The sequence below is a fragment of the Mastigoproctus giganteus genome, chromosome 11 (genome assembly GCF_048544385.1).
Source record: "Mastigoproctus giganteus isolate SK-2022 chromosome 11, ASM4854438v1, whole genome shotgun sequence".
Lineage (NCBI taxonomy): Eukaryota > Metazoa > Arthropoda > Arachnida > Uropygi > Thelyphonidae > Mastigoproctus > Mastigoproctus giganteus.
The window spans coordinates 139,294,016-139,308,813 of record NC_143585.1 but is presented as its reverse complement, the minus strand read 5'-3'; positions in this window follow the sequence as shown (position 1 = coordinate 139,308,813).

The window sequence follows — 14,798 nt, the reverse complement described above, 5'->3', positions numbered from 1 at the left end:
GTCTTGCATTTTTCTAGACCAAATTGCATCCTGATGTCCGTGGTAAATTCTTCGGTGATCCAGAGTAGTTGCTGGAGTTGCTTCTCGCATAGAGCTTGATGTCATCGACGTACATCAGGTGGGTGAGGGTGTATAGGTTCTTTCAGGTTATAGCCATACTTATTGCCGTTGAGCATGGTGGATAGCGGGTTGAGTGCTAGACAGAACCATAGTGGGCTCAGAGCATCTCCCTGAAAGATTCCTCTTCTAATGGGGATTGGCTTGGTTGTGATGGTCTCGACCTTAATGATGGTACTCCATTTCGCCATTGTTGCTCCCAGGAAGTTTGCCACTATCGGATTGACCTTGTAGATCATCAGGTTCTCTACTAGCCAGCTATGAAGTACGGAGTCGAAGGCCTTGCGGTAATCGATGTAGGCCGTGTATAGGTTGCGGTGCTTCTTGAAGGCTTGCTCCATAACTGCGGCATCTATGGTTAATTGCTCCTAACATTCTTTGTTCCTCCGCTTGCATCTTTTCTGCTGTTTATTCTTCTGACTCTCTGAGGTGTCTGATATCTTCTTAGTTATGCAGCTGGTCAGGATCTTGTACATCGGGGGAGGCATGTGATCGGTCTGTATTTCACCGGGTTTCTTGTATCTTCATCTTTAGGCTTCAGATATGTGACTCCTTCAGTCATAAACTTCGGGATTATCTCCGGGTGCCTTATCATTCGAGTGAACTGCTCTGCTAGATGCTTGTGTGTGTGCAGGTGAGCTTCTTGTACCAGTAGTTGTGGATGTTATCAATTCCTGAGGTTCGCCAGTTGTGGGTGTTCCTGATCGACTGTTTTACTTCTTCTTCTCGAATCTCCCACTCCCTCATCTCTTGTGTCCTTCGTTTTCTTCCGTTCTACTTCTATCCAGGGTGCTTTGCTGTTATGTCGTACTTCACTGCTCCAGATATATTCCCAGAAGTCTTAAGCGAGTTTCACAAAGGCCAAATTGTGATGGCTAGAAGACTAGGTCAGAGCATATCTGAAATGGCACGGCTAGTGGGATGTGAACAGTCAGCCATGGTTAGTGCCTACCGAAAATGGTCAGAGGAGGGAAACCCACGAACTGCCGGCGAGGTGTTGGACAGCCACGGGTCATGAATGCTTGAGGTGAGCGAAGTCTCTTCCAGATGGTATGTGGCAACTAGCAGTAATTGGAATGCTGGTGATGGGAGCAATGTGCCACAACACAGAGTACATCGAACTTTGCTGAAAATGAGGCTGCGTAGCCGCAGGGTGCTCCGAGTGCCCATGCTAACCACAGTTCACCGTCGACAGCACCTACAATGGGCACGTGAGCATCGAAACTGCACCTTGAGTAACTGGAAGGTCCTCTGGTCGGATGAATCACGTTTCCTGTAGCACCATATGGACAGTCGGGTATGTTTGCGTCATTTACCTGGGGAAGTGATGGCACCTAGATGCACCATGGTACAAAAACAAGCCTGTGGCGGCAGTGTCATGCTTTGGGCGATGTTCTGCTGGGATACCCTGGGTCCAGTCACCCATGTGCTGGGCACTCTGACATCCACCACCTACCTGAACATCATTGCTGACCTGGTACACCCTTCATGGCAACGGTCTTACCCTCTGGCAGTGCCGTCTTTCAGCAGGATAATGCACCATGCCATGCTGCTTGCATTTTTCAAGACTGGTGTGTGCAACATGAGGAAGACTTCGAAGTGTTGCCCTTCCCTCCAAATTCCCCAGACATCAATCCCATCGAGCATCTATGGTTTCTTGGAATAGCAACTCTGATCTGTGGCATTTCAACCAAAGACCTTACAGGAGTTAAAGGATCTGCTGGTTACGTGTTGCTACCAGATACCACAAGACATTTAGAAATCTTGTAGCATCCATACCTCACCGGGTATGAGCTGTTTTGGCTTCACATGGACCACCAACCTCATATTAGGTAGGTGGTCATGTTTGGGCTCATTGGTGTATAACCTGCAAGTTATCCTGAAAAATCTGCCATTGGGGTCTTCTCACTGGAACCCCCACTAACAATAATTCAGCCAATGATTGAAGGAGTTTTGATCCCCCATGTCAAAATTCAGAGATCTGGGTGTGATCTTTGACCAAAAAGTAAAATTCCATCTTTATATAGAAGAGCTCCGTGCCAAATTCAACAGGAAATGGTGGATTACAAAGCACTTGTTACATATTCAGAACAAAAATCTGATAAAAAATGCATAGCAGGACGATTTTCGAATTCATACCGTATGGAGTAGAGTTATGGGGTTTGGCTGCAAACACAATAATTAAACACTACAGAATACTGGCTCCTAAAGTGGCCAACCTAGAATCTTCTCCCACCACAGCAGCACACAACATCGATGGCCACATCACTGAATTAACTATATTTTTCAGCCTTAATCCATGAAAGAAGACTAAACTGCACTATCAAAATGATCGGTGGGAGAATCTTAGCGCCTAACATTTTTTTTTAACTGACAGGGTTTCAACACCTGAACTTATCTCCATCTATCAGATTAATCCCAGCAGTTTAGAAGTGTAGCTGATGAAATCTGACTTATTGCAGTTAAATTCTCATAACTTCATTTGCATCAATGAACCATTCTTTTCTAGGCACTTTTTGATGCTTCTCCAGAATTATTCATTCTACAGACACTGATATCACAAATTGGTTATCATCGCTGTCAACAATCAGTTTGATATTACTCTTATTTCTGGTTTGTGCAACCAAAATTCAACTTGTATTCTGGTTTCGATGTCTTCCTTCTCCTTTTAACTGCTCTCTTTACTACCACCCACTGCAGATACAAACTTATCACCAGCTATTTTGAAAAAGGTTTTGTCATGCTTCATCCTGTAAATATACTGTTTACTACTGATTCCAATGTGAAATTATTTTTATGATACAATGATTATTTAGACTGCAGAGGCAGGCTTTTAGAAGACTTTCTGTTAGCATTAGCATTTCGGACACCGTGTGTCAGAGGATCCCCTGAACCAGCTCTCCGCTCCTCTCCCAAGTTTATTACTCTCTTCTAGGTTATATCTTAAAGATAGTTTCCTCCCTTATCAGAAGCTTCATTTATTTCAACTCCTGGATGCCAACATGTGTAAAATCACAGAGGACAAGTACAGACATCTCATCTTAGATCAGCACGTTGTTTCCATACATCAACTGATCTGAATTCGTCTTGGCTTGACAAGTCTCACGAAAAACCCAACTGAAGAAAACTATCTTGTGTTAGTCTAATTTCTTTCATTTTTTTGTAATTTGATGTATTATTATTATTATTTTTTAAAGTTAATATAATCTAATTGATTTTATTAGCATGCAATTGTAATTTACTTTACTCGCTTTTTTTTTTTTTTTTTTTTTTTTGATTTGGTAGTTGTTGGCGCATCGGCTTCTGTGGCCATATTGCACCTCCCAAGGTTTTTGCAGTACTTTGATCCAAGCCCGAGGCGGGAATCGAACCCGCGACCTTTGGGTTGCCGGGCAGGTACTTTACCCACTCGGCTAGCCCGGTCGGCACTTTACTCTTTACTCGCATTTAACCTTTTTACTTGCCCCCGCATTATAATTCTGGCGAGATGGTCTCTGCCACTGCTTGTTAACCCCTGGCTTAGTGCCATAAAGAGTTTGTAAAGGTAGGATACTTGTGTGTACCTATGAACCTTAAAATAAAGATTATATTTATATATATAATATATATATATCTTCAGGTTTATATATATAATCTAATAGGTCGATTTTTCATTTGTTGGAAGAAAAACCCAAGTTTCTGGGAGAAAAAACGCTACTATCGCTGGAGATCAACTAACTCAGCCACATGGTGAAAAGGGCCCATAAAAATTTCTCATCATAGATGGGACTCAAGCTCAGCTCTTTTCCACTGGGATGGTGGAGTACCATAGAATAATGAAACGAGAGGACAGTGGGAAACTTTGGTCAGCCACAAGGGACATTATAGCGGTTGTATAAGAATAACCAAAAAGGTCACATTACAGAAGTCGATACAAGATGCTCAAAAATATGCTCACATGACATCAGTACAGTGTACGAACACCTCCAATGGTTAAACAGGCCTGATAGTGGATCATGCTGAACATAGAGGCCTATAAGATTCTGTGGCAACAAAACCCATTCTTACATCACCATGGCATTGCAGGCATCCCTTCGAGGTTGCGGGATGCTAAACATCAGGGTTTTTTCTCGAATACCTTTATGGGACAGGTGCTGCTGACTTTTTGCAGTTGTGAGATGCCAAAATGGCATACCTTTGTGCAGGATGCTCTAGCTCTGCAAGCTTTTATTCTTTCCCTGCCTCTGGGTGGGCTCCCCAAATCAGGGCTTTCCCTCTCAACTTAATTTCCCATCCTTCCTTTTACCTGCTATAAATCTCCCTCTACCACCATCTCCCCCACTCCCCATTTTTTGGATGCTTCCAGAAAGCTCAGGTGACTGTTGGGGGGGGGGTTTCCTAGCAAATTAAGGGTATTATATTAAAACTATTCTTATACCATGTGAAAATTATTAATATAGTTTTTAGGCTGTTTGCCTACATTACTATACATTAGGTTGACATTATGGCATGCTCTGCACATGTGGTAGATGATTTTATGAGAAACATCCTTCATGCTTCTTTCAGGTATTTTGATACGAAAATATTGTTGACAAATATTTGTATTGTTGCAATTATAGTATCCAACAAATGGATACAATTAAATGGGTAATTAGGTTTTGGTTTGGATTTACTAACCTCTTCCTAAGGATATAGTACTGGTCACAAAAAATGCATTGCGCACTCTAATCACACTTCTAGTGAGTGCTCAGCACTGACTAGTGGTGGAATCGTGGGAAGAACCTCTGGCTAATTCCAAAGATGATATCACTTCCATGATGCATTTTTTATGACCGATCAGATTTACTTGGTTGATGCGACCAAGGATGTTTCACATCAAAAAGGTAGTCCTTGCAATGGAGGACAGAGCCCAAAGCCTAAATGAAGAAAGATGGCCTAAATGAAATGTGAAGATCAAACTCATCCTTATTATGTTTTTTGAATTGCAGGTTCATTATGAATTTAACCTGCATTGTGAAAGAATGAACCAAGAATACCAAAAAATAGTTCTATGCTGATTGTGCAATGCTATTCAGAAAAATGACTAGGAAACTGGGATTTGAGGAATTGGCACTTGCATCATGACAATGCTCCTGCACACTCGTAAGTTTCCACTGAAGAATTCATGCAAAGCATTCCATCACCCCATGTTTCTTCATTTGAAAATTAATCATATTCACTGAATTTAGCAGCTATGATTTTTATTTATTTTTAATCCCAAGCTAAAAGTCCTCTTGAAAGGTTTCAGATTTGCAACAACTGAGGAAATTATACAGAAATAACACAGAACTATTAGCAATTGCAAAAGCAGCCTATCAGGAATGTTTCCGAAAGTTGCAGAAGCATAAGAACTCGGATATAAAGTGTCAAAGAGACTACACTGAAGAACTGTGCAATTAGCTAGCAAGTTTCATTCCTCAAATGTTACTTCACTCCCTGAACTTTCTAATCACACCTCATGGATTGACAGATGGCTGAAGGATAGAAGGCAGAAAGTTATGAATAGTCATTCTTCAGAGTGTGCAGGGAGTTTCAAAGTTAGCTACTAGGGACAATTTTTTTTCTGTACTGGACAATATTGATAAGGGAATAAAGGGTAGGATATTTAATTGCAGATTAAATATGAGATGATATAAGGGAGATTAATGATGCAAGGCAGGCTGTGCTTCTTCACATTGAATTGGACAGGCTACACAGCTGGTAGGAGAAATAGCAACAACAAAAAAAAAAAAAAAAAAAAGAGTTCAATTTTACACAGTAAGTAGCTAATAAACCTAGTATATTATATTTGTAAATTGCACGTTCACTGGTCTGTTTGCTGGATGAAAGAGCCTGATTTTCTGGCAGAAAAATCATGCTACCCTCACTTGAGACCAACTAACTCAATTTTGATGTGGAAAAAGGCCACAAGCATTCCTTACATCATTGAAGGGATGGAGATTCAAACCCAGGTTCTTTCCTGGGTTTCAATACTTTCAAATGAATTGTGAATCCATGGTGTTGTAGGATGTTGAGTATCACTACTGCACTACTCAGGAGGACTCACAGAAATGACAGTTATTTTTAATGCTACCAAATGTAATGGTCGGTCTGCATTTGAGAAAAAATTTTAAAATAATTTATACACCATGTACACTGAGATATGAAGTCAGATAACAACCCCAGGGGCTCACATCTGGTGAGTATGGGCTTGGCACACCCAGGGTCCTGAGCTGGATATCATCATTCTTCTCTTTCTTGGTGATTCCTCTCTCTCTCTCTCTCTCTCTCAGCGTAACTCGGGAATTTTTTTTTGCTTGTGCAGCATAAGCCTCAGGCTTCCCTGCACCATATGGCTAATAAAAATAATAATAATAATAACAATGACCAGCTACCATAATTTTTCATCAAAGGAGAAGCAAGTTATAGTTAGTTGTATTTTTCCGGCCCGGAGGCAAAAAACATGTTCGGGCCCCTACTTAATTAATGAAAGTTGCAAAAAAGAGGAGATAGCCAAAGACGCCAGGCCCCCTAAAGGGCCCCAGAGGCAATTGCCTTGCCTGCCCACATCGTAGCTACACCACTGATTACACAAGTAAAAGGCGAGCCATTGCATTTGGAATATTATATTCAGGTTTAGAGCTGCAGTTAAAGAAAGATGCTGAGCTTCTTGAATGGTCCAAATACAGGCATTTTGCTGTTATGAATGAAAAGGGGGCATCCACAGGAGCAGACTAGAATGATGTGGGTTCAGAGCTTAGAAACTATGCATCTAAGGCGGGATCTCATTAAGATGTACAATGCACTGTGTGTGTGGGGGGGACAAACTGAACATATGTGGATTTTTCATATTTAAATTGTATACAAAAACTGGGGAGCATATATAAATAAACTAATGAGTGAACTAATACATTGGGTTATCAGGAAGTTTACATTTGGTCAGCATGTCTTAACCACAGAAGAAAACTGCTTTCCCAGGTGTTTAAGAATGGTAGTCTTGTGATACTTAAGATGTACCTGGTTCAGTATCTCATAGTGGTAAGAAGTGTATGATAAGAGGAATAGATGTTGAACAGTTTTTTTTTTTTTTTTCTTCTGATGTGGCAAAAGCCTAATTTTTTGGTTAGTACTAATACTTATAATTATACTATATTGATGGAGGTATTCACAATATGGTGATGCACATGTTTAAGTTATATCTCATATTGTATTATTATTATTATTAGCCATATGGTGCAAGGAAACCTGAGGCTTATGCTGCATCAGCCAAAAAAAATTCCCGAGTTACCCTGAGAGAGAGAGAGAGAGAGAGAGAGAGAGAGAGAGAGAGAGAGAGAGAGAGAGAGAATCAGAAATAGAAATAGAAAATAGAAAGGAATCACCAAGAAAGAGAAGAATGATGATATCCAGCTCAGGACCCTGGGTGTGCCGAGCCCATACTCACCAGATGTGAGCCCCTGGTATTCACAATATGAGATATAACTTAAAACGATGCTGCCTTATAAATATTCTGTTTATTCAGAAATGGCTGTGCTTTAAGTTAAAACACAGTTGTGAAGATATTCACAATATGAGATATAAATTAAAACGATGCCGCCTTATAAATATTCTGTTTATTCCGAAATGGCTGTGTATTAATGATGCTATTGCACTTAATATATACATAGTCTAAATTTGCTCGCAGCTTGAATCTTTAGCCCTAAATGCGTCTTAGTCTAAATACATCATACACCATCAGGCATCTCTCATATTGTGGAGTTATACTTCATAACTGTTTTGCCATCATTGCATCACTTGAGTACCTACCCACCCACCGAAGAAGGGCCAAATAGCCCTGAAACGGCACCTGGGGTAACCTGATGATGTCCGGAGTTTCCAAGAATAGGTAAGGTAACAACAGCCTTCTCCACTGGGGAAGTGTTGCCTATTCAAGGAGTTTATGAGTTTTTGAGTGGTGTGAGTTGAAGGAGTTACTGTCCCTTTCATTCTTCTACACCGTTTCTTTTCCTCCTCCACTCCTACTATTACTTTCCCTCTACTTTTTTGCTTTTCTAAGTCTAATAGGGACAACTGGATAGTCGAGTTATTATCCCACACAAATACAAAATAGCCCTGAAATGGTGCTGTCTGGGTGGTGGTACCTATCTGAGAATAAGTAACATTAATCTTCTCCTTAGGTGAAACTTTACTTATTTGAAGTAGTGCAATATCATGGCAACTCATTATGAATGTATTCACAATATGAGATATAACTTAAAACGATGCCACCTTATAAATATTCTGTTTATTCAGAAATGGCTGTGTATTAATGATGCTATTGCACTTAATATATACATAATACAACTATAATGTAACAAACTGATTGCGTATAATAAGTCATTCATTCACATACAACCATATCAGAGCTTTATTAAAATAATAATAAAAAGTTGAGGACAAGTGCAACTAAAAAACCAATAGATTGGTAAAGCAAAGTATGGTGACAATCAATGTCCTAACCTCACTCACATTTTTAACGTTTGAAATATTTCAGAACGGTAATGAAGATTCTGTAAAAACAGCAGAAAATGTTCACACACTAATCAAATCTATGAATTATGAGAAGGATAACTTCACATTAACAGTGAAAACATTTATGTAATTCTTACAGATTTGGGCAGAACATGTGAATCACCAGACAGTGGTGTGCAAGTAAACTGATGAGTAAATTGCTTCACTTTAAAAATGTGGTTCTGAGGATGGGTGAAATGGATAATTATCAACATGTAAGTTTAACTTTTGTGGCAAAAAAATTATGCAATAAATTATTAAGGGCAGCTCTTCTGGAGATGTTCAGATGATCTGCAGCATAGATCAATTGAGCAGAAATTGAATTATATAAGAAACACAGCATAAGTCTGTTTTAAGGTAACCTATAACAAACTAATTTTTCAAGCTGTGATTAAGAGTTCATAAGTAACTAGAAGAGTGACTAGGGAGTAATACTCTTGATTTGATTATCAGTAGTATACTTGTTTTCTTAATGCATGTATACTACTGATTTGATTATCAGTAGTATACATGCATTAAGAATCTGCAGATAAAAGAACCAATAGGTGTCAGTGATCACACTGTACTGATGTGGGATTTACTTAAAGATGTAATTACCATCAGGGGTAAAGGGAAGGGTTTTTGATTTCGTAAAGGTGCCTATGATGAACTGAGACAGTTTTCAAAGTCTATACAGTGGGACCAACTGATGATGTTGCCAACAGCAAATTCTAAATGGGAAGTATTCAAGGAAGTAATCTACGAAACTACAAGGCTTTTTGTCCCAACTAAGAAATACTGTTCAAGGTTTAGGCCTAAACGGATGATAGATGACCTAATGAGACTCATGGCACAGAAAAGAAAAATGCAAAATGCGTATAAATTAAAAGGTGACACAGACGCCTATGTTAGTTGTTTGTTATTGTTATTTTGGTTTTTAGGAGCATTAGCAACTAAGGCCATATTGCTCCAGGATATGCGGTGGTCATTCCCTGACCTTTCCGCATCCTCCGTATTTGTTGGTGACGGGCTCGAACCCTGGTCTAATCAAGAAGCGTGTGCTATGCACTGCTGCTGCTCCTTCCCACCTGGCTACGGAGGCGCCTGCACCTATGTTAGATATAAGCTGTGTGTAATGAAGTCACAAAGGAGGTTAGGCAGGTGAAGGCAGATTATGAGAAATCTTTGGCAGAGGATGCAAAGAAAAACAGCAAAGAGTTCTTTACTTATGTATACTCTAGAAGGAAGGGGATGAATCAGATTGGTCCACTTGATATCAATCGTTCAACTGTAGAGGACCCCGCTCAGGTAGCTGACAAACTGAATGAATATTTTTCATCTCCATTCACACATGAGGAGTTATGCAGGGAGGAGAATGCCAGCAGTTTATCAAACTCTGGAAGGGAGCTAAATGATTTTGTAATAACTGAGTACAAAATGGAGCAACAATTGTTGAAATTAAATGTAAGAAAGGCACCTGGGATGGATGGGATCTATCCAGTTATATTAAAGGAGGCAGCAAAGGAAGTAAGCAAACCCTTAGCCATAATTATGAAAGCTTTCTTGGACTCAGTGGAGGTCCCCATGGACTGGAGATGTGCAAATGTGACCCCAATTCATAAAGGGGAACACAAGTAATTACAGTCCTGTTAGTTTAACTTCTGTTCCAGGGAAATTAATGAGGCACTGGTTAAAGAAACACTGCAGGATCATCTAGATAAGACACTACAATGAGGTTACAAAGGAACTGGATGCAAAAATAATTTTGATATCATATACTTGGATTTTAGGAAAGCTTTTGATACTGTTGCACATAGAAAATTACTGTACAAGTTGGAGCAGTATGGCATTAAGGGCAAGTTTCTGCTATCAATAAAGGGATGGTTGAGTGGGAGAAGACAGAGAGTGGTAATCAATGGACACTGCTCTTAGTGGACTAATGTTATTAGTGGTGTCCCCAAGGGGTCCATGTTGGTCCATGTTGATCCCGTTGTTGTTTTCTGCATTTATCAATGATATTGATGAAGGTATATCAGGCTTAATGTCCAAGTTTGCAGACAATAGGAAGGTTGGCGGAGTTGTTAATGACACTAATGACAGTACACAACTGCAACAGGATCTAGAAAAGTTGAGTTGGTGGGATGAGAGGTGGCAACTGAAGTTTAACATTGACAAATGTAAAGTACTGCAGATGGGTAGCAGTAACTCCAAAGTAACGTATCAACTGTGTGGTACTATACTCACTCTGGTAGAGAATTAAAATGACTTGGGGGTAATTGTGCAGTCAGATATGAAGTTTTCTGAGCAGTGCAGACAGTCTGCAAAATTAGCTCATGGTGCCTTGTCCATGATATACAGGAATATTTTTAGCTGCGATAAGGAGGTTATTATCCCTTTGTATAGGGCAATGGTCAGGCCACACCTTGAGTACTGTCAGGTCAGGAGGCCTCATTTTAGGATGTAAAGCTGCTTAAACGAGTACAGAGAAGGGCACCAAGATTAGTGAATGGAACAAAGGATTGCTATTACAAAGAAAGACAAGGCACGTGTGAGGTGATCTGATTGAGGTGGATAAGGCCTTGAATGGTTTGAGAAAATTCAATGCTGATGGGATCTTCCTCTTGCCTACATTATTTGCCTGAGGGGACATAAGTTCAAATTAAGGAAAGACAATTGTAGACTAGATTGTGTGGAAATTTGCCTTTAGCCAGTGGGTGGTTGATTGCAAGAACAAACTTCCATCTGACGTTGAAGAAGTTGACAGCTTAAATAAACTCAAGGCAGAACTAGACAAGCATTTGGAGTTAACAGATGGGTGAATTTTTTTTTTTTTTTTTGGTTGATGCTATATACGCTTGCTTTCTTGTATCATATGCCTCTACTAATGCTAATGCTAATGCTAAAAAATAAATAGGAAGGAAAGTGACCTAAACATAGCATTTATTTTTCAACATAATCACCAAAAATATTTACACACTTATCATGCTGCTTTATTAAATTTTGGAAACTGCTGTATTACAAGACATTTAATTTTATTTAAGGTGGTAGAAAATGAAAAAGACCTGGGAGTAACTGTGCAGTCAGATATGAAGTTTTCTGAGCAATGCAGACAGGCTGCCAGGGCAGGTCATGGGGTTTTGTCAATGATATACAGGAATTTTTATAGCAGGGAAAAGGAGGTGATTGTCCCTCTGCATAAGGCAATGGTCAGGCCACGCCTTGAGTACTGCATACAGGTCTGGAGGCCTCATTTTAGGAAGGATATGTAGATTTGCTTGAGTGTGTACAGAGAAGGGCAACAAGATTGGTGAGGGGAATGAAGGGATCCTCTTACCAAGAGAGGCTTAAGTTCTGCAAATTGCAGCGGCTGGAGAATAGGCACCTGTGAGGTGATCTGATTGAGGTGTATAAGGCCTTGAATGGGTTGAGCACGCTGAATTCTGATGGTATTCTTTTACTTGTTCAGACTACGAACCTAAGGGGGCATAAATTCAAATTGAGGAAAGATAGATGTAGAATTGATGTGCAGAAATTTGCCTTTAGCCAGAGGGTGGTTAATTGCTGGAACAAACTTCCATCTGTCGTTGTAAGTTGATAGGTTAAATAAATTTAATGAGGAACTGGACAAATATTTAGAGGGTATGAGCAAGTGTATGAGCTTACGCAGCATCAGCAAAAAAAAAAAAAAAAAAAAAATTTTTTTTTTTGGCTGATGCTGCATAAGCTCATACATTTGCTGTCTTGCATCACATGCCACTACTACTACTACTACATCAGTTGTTGTATAACTACTGTTGTGTACTATTTTCAACTTCCATATCATCAAATATGAAATTGTGAGTAAGCAATTAAATAACAATCAGCAACTGAATCTTGGGACACTGCTTTCAATCTGTATCCAAACATTCATCAGTGCAATAGAAGCATCCAGGTTCATCTTTAGAAAGGTGTTTAAGACTCAGATATCAGCAATGAAGGTAATGGTGACTGTTTCTGGAATCGTATCACTCTTGTGTTTCCAAAATATTGGAGATACAGTGAATGCTGACTATCACAGATATCTGAAAGAACTGAGTGACTGAATTTACAGAAAATGGTCTGGGCTACCGACATATGAATTACTGTGATTGCATCATAATATAAAGTTGCATATAGTCAGAGTGCATATGTTTATAATGTACTCAAGAGAACATTAATGATTTCAGGTAGAAACTTCTCTCTAAAGCCACTGGAATTTCTCTGTTTGGTCAACTTAAGCAATAGCTTTGTGCAAACATTTTTCTAATAATGTAGAGGATGAAAATAAAAATAACGTATTTTGCTTGGACCCAGGAACAAGGTTAAGCTGTTTGTTTTGTTTTTTAGGAGAATTAGCAACTAAGGCCATATTGCTCCAGGGATATGCAGTGGTCATTCCCTGACCTTTCCACATCCTCCGTATTTGGTGGTGACGGGCTCGAACCCCGGTCTAATCAAGAAGTGTGTGCTACACACTGCTGCTCCTTCCCACCTGGCTACGGAGGCGCCACACACACACACACACACACACACACACACACACACACACACACACACACACACACACACACACACACACACACACACACACACACAAGGTTAAGCATGTGTGGGAAAAGAATTTTCAGCTCCATCAAAAACCTCCATAGGTTTTTGATAAATTTTTGCTGTTTTATTGATGTAATTTATTTTCTATAAGTAGCTTTATAGCTCTAGTCATGCTACTCAGTGTATTTTGAATTTAGCTAGAGATTCTGTAGGTTACTACTTAATATATGTAGAACCTTTATCTGTTTGAAACTTGCCACCATTGTTATAGCATATCAGATCATATGGTACAGAGTAGTATATATCTTGAACTTGATAGGGTAAATACGTATCACTGCATTCACAAATCTGTTAGCTTAGTGGAGTGTTGTCAATTGACCAATTAAATTTATTAATCTTATTAATTTTCATTGTTAATCAATTAAATTTAATTTAAATGGAAATCATGCCACACACCACAGCAGGAAAGCAATGGACACAAAGTAGTGGGAGTGCTGTGGTTCAGGGGAGAACCGAAGGGGGTGGGTGATTCTCCAATGCATCACAGTATAAAAAATGTGAAATGTATGCAGACCTTTCTGGAACAGGACTCAATCTAGCCAAGGAGAATGTCTTTGTGAGTGTGAGGAGGTCAGAGTGCGAAGAAATTAGGCACCAACTTAGCACCCTCGAAGGAATTAAAATGGGGGAACCATCAAGCTCTCAGCTGCCCAACTCAACCCCAGAGCTGACTCTTGTGCATCAGGCAAAACAGCAGTGATTTTCAAAGCAGAATATGCTGGTCCCACAGGATCTAGTTATTGCGCCTACAGCAGTGCCTGTCTACACTGTGAGGAGGTGAGCCACAACTACACATGTACTGTGGCCAACCTCGAAAGCCTCTGGTCTACATCTCTTACTGCCCTAACAACAGAGCCAAAAAAAAAAAAAAACAGAAAAAAAGTGCCTATTGCACCAGGTGGGAAGGAGCAGCTTGTTTGTTTGTTTGTTTGTTTGTTTTATGGCGCATTAGCATCTAAGGCTATAATGCGCCAAGTCAAGGAAGGAGCAGCAGTGCGTAGCACACGCTTCTTGATTAGATCGGGGTTCGAGCCCGTCACCACCAAATACGGAGGATGTGGAAAGGTCAGGGAATAACCACCGCATATTCACGGAGCAATATGGCCTTAGTTACTAATGCTCCTAAAAACCAAAAACAACAACAACAACAAGCCTATTGCACAACTGCTTCAAGGACTCAGGCAGCATTCCACATGGTTCAGTACGAAGTTTCTTGTTATTTCTAATAAGATGATTCAAAATTCATGCCACCAAAATTAAAGAGTTAAATTCTCTTTTTGATAGTCACATGCAGTTTGTTAACTAATTATGCAACAAGTTTATAACACTACTACAAACCTTTGCATGCAGAACAATGGTTGTAAGTTTATACTTAAACAAACTCATCCACACCATTTTGTTTGTGATGAAATCATCATGACATATTATTATTATTAGCCATATGGTGCAAGGAAGCCTGAGGCTTATGTTGCATGGCCAAAAAAAAAAAAAAAAAAAAAATTTCTGAATTACTCCACAAGAGAGAGAGC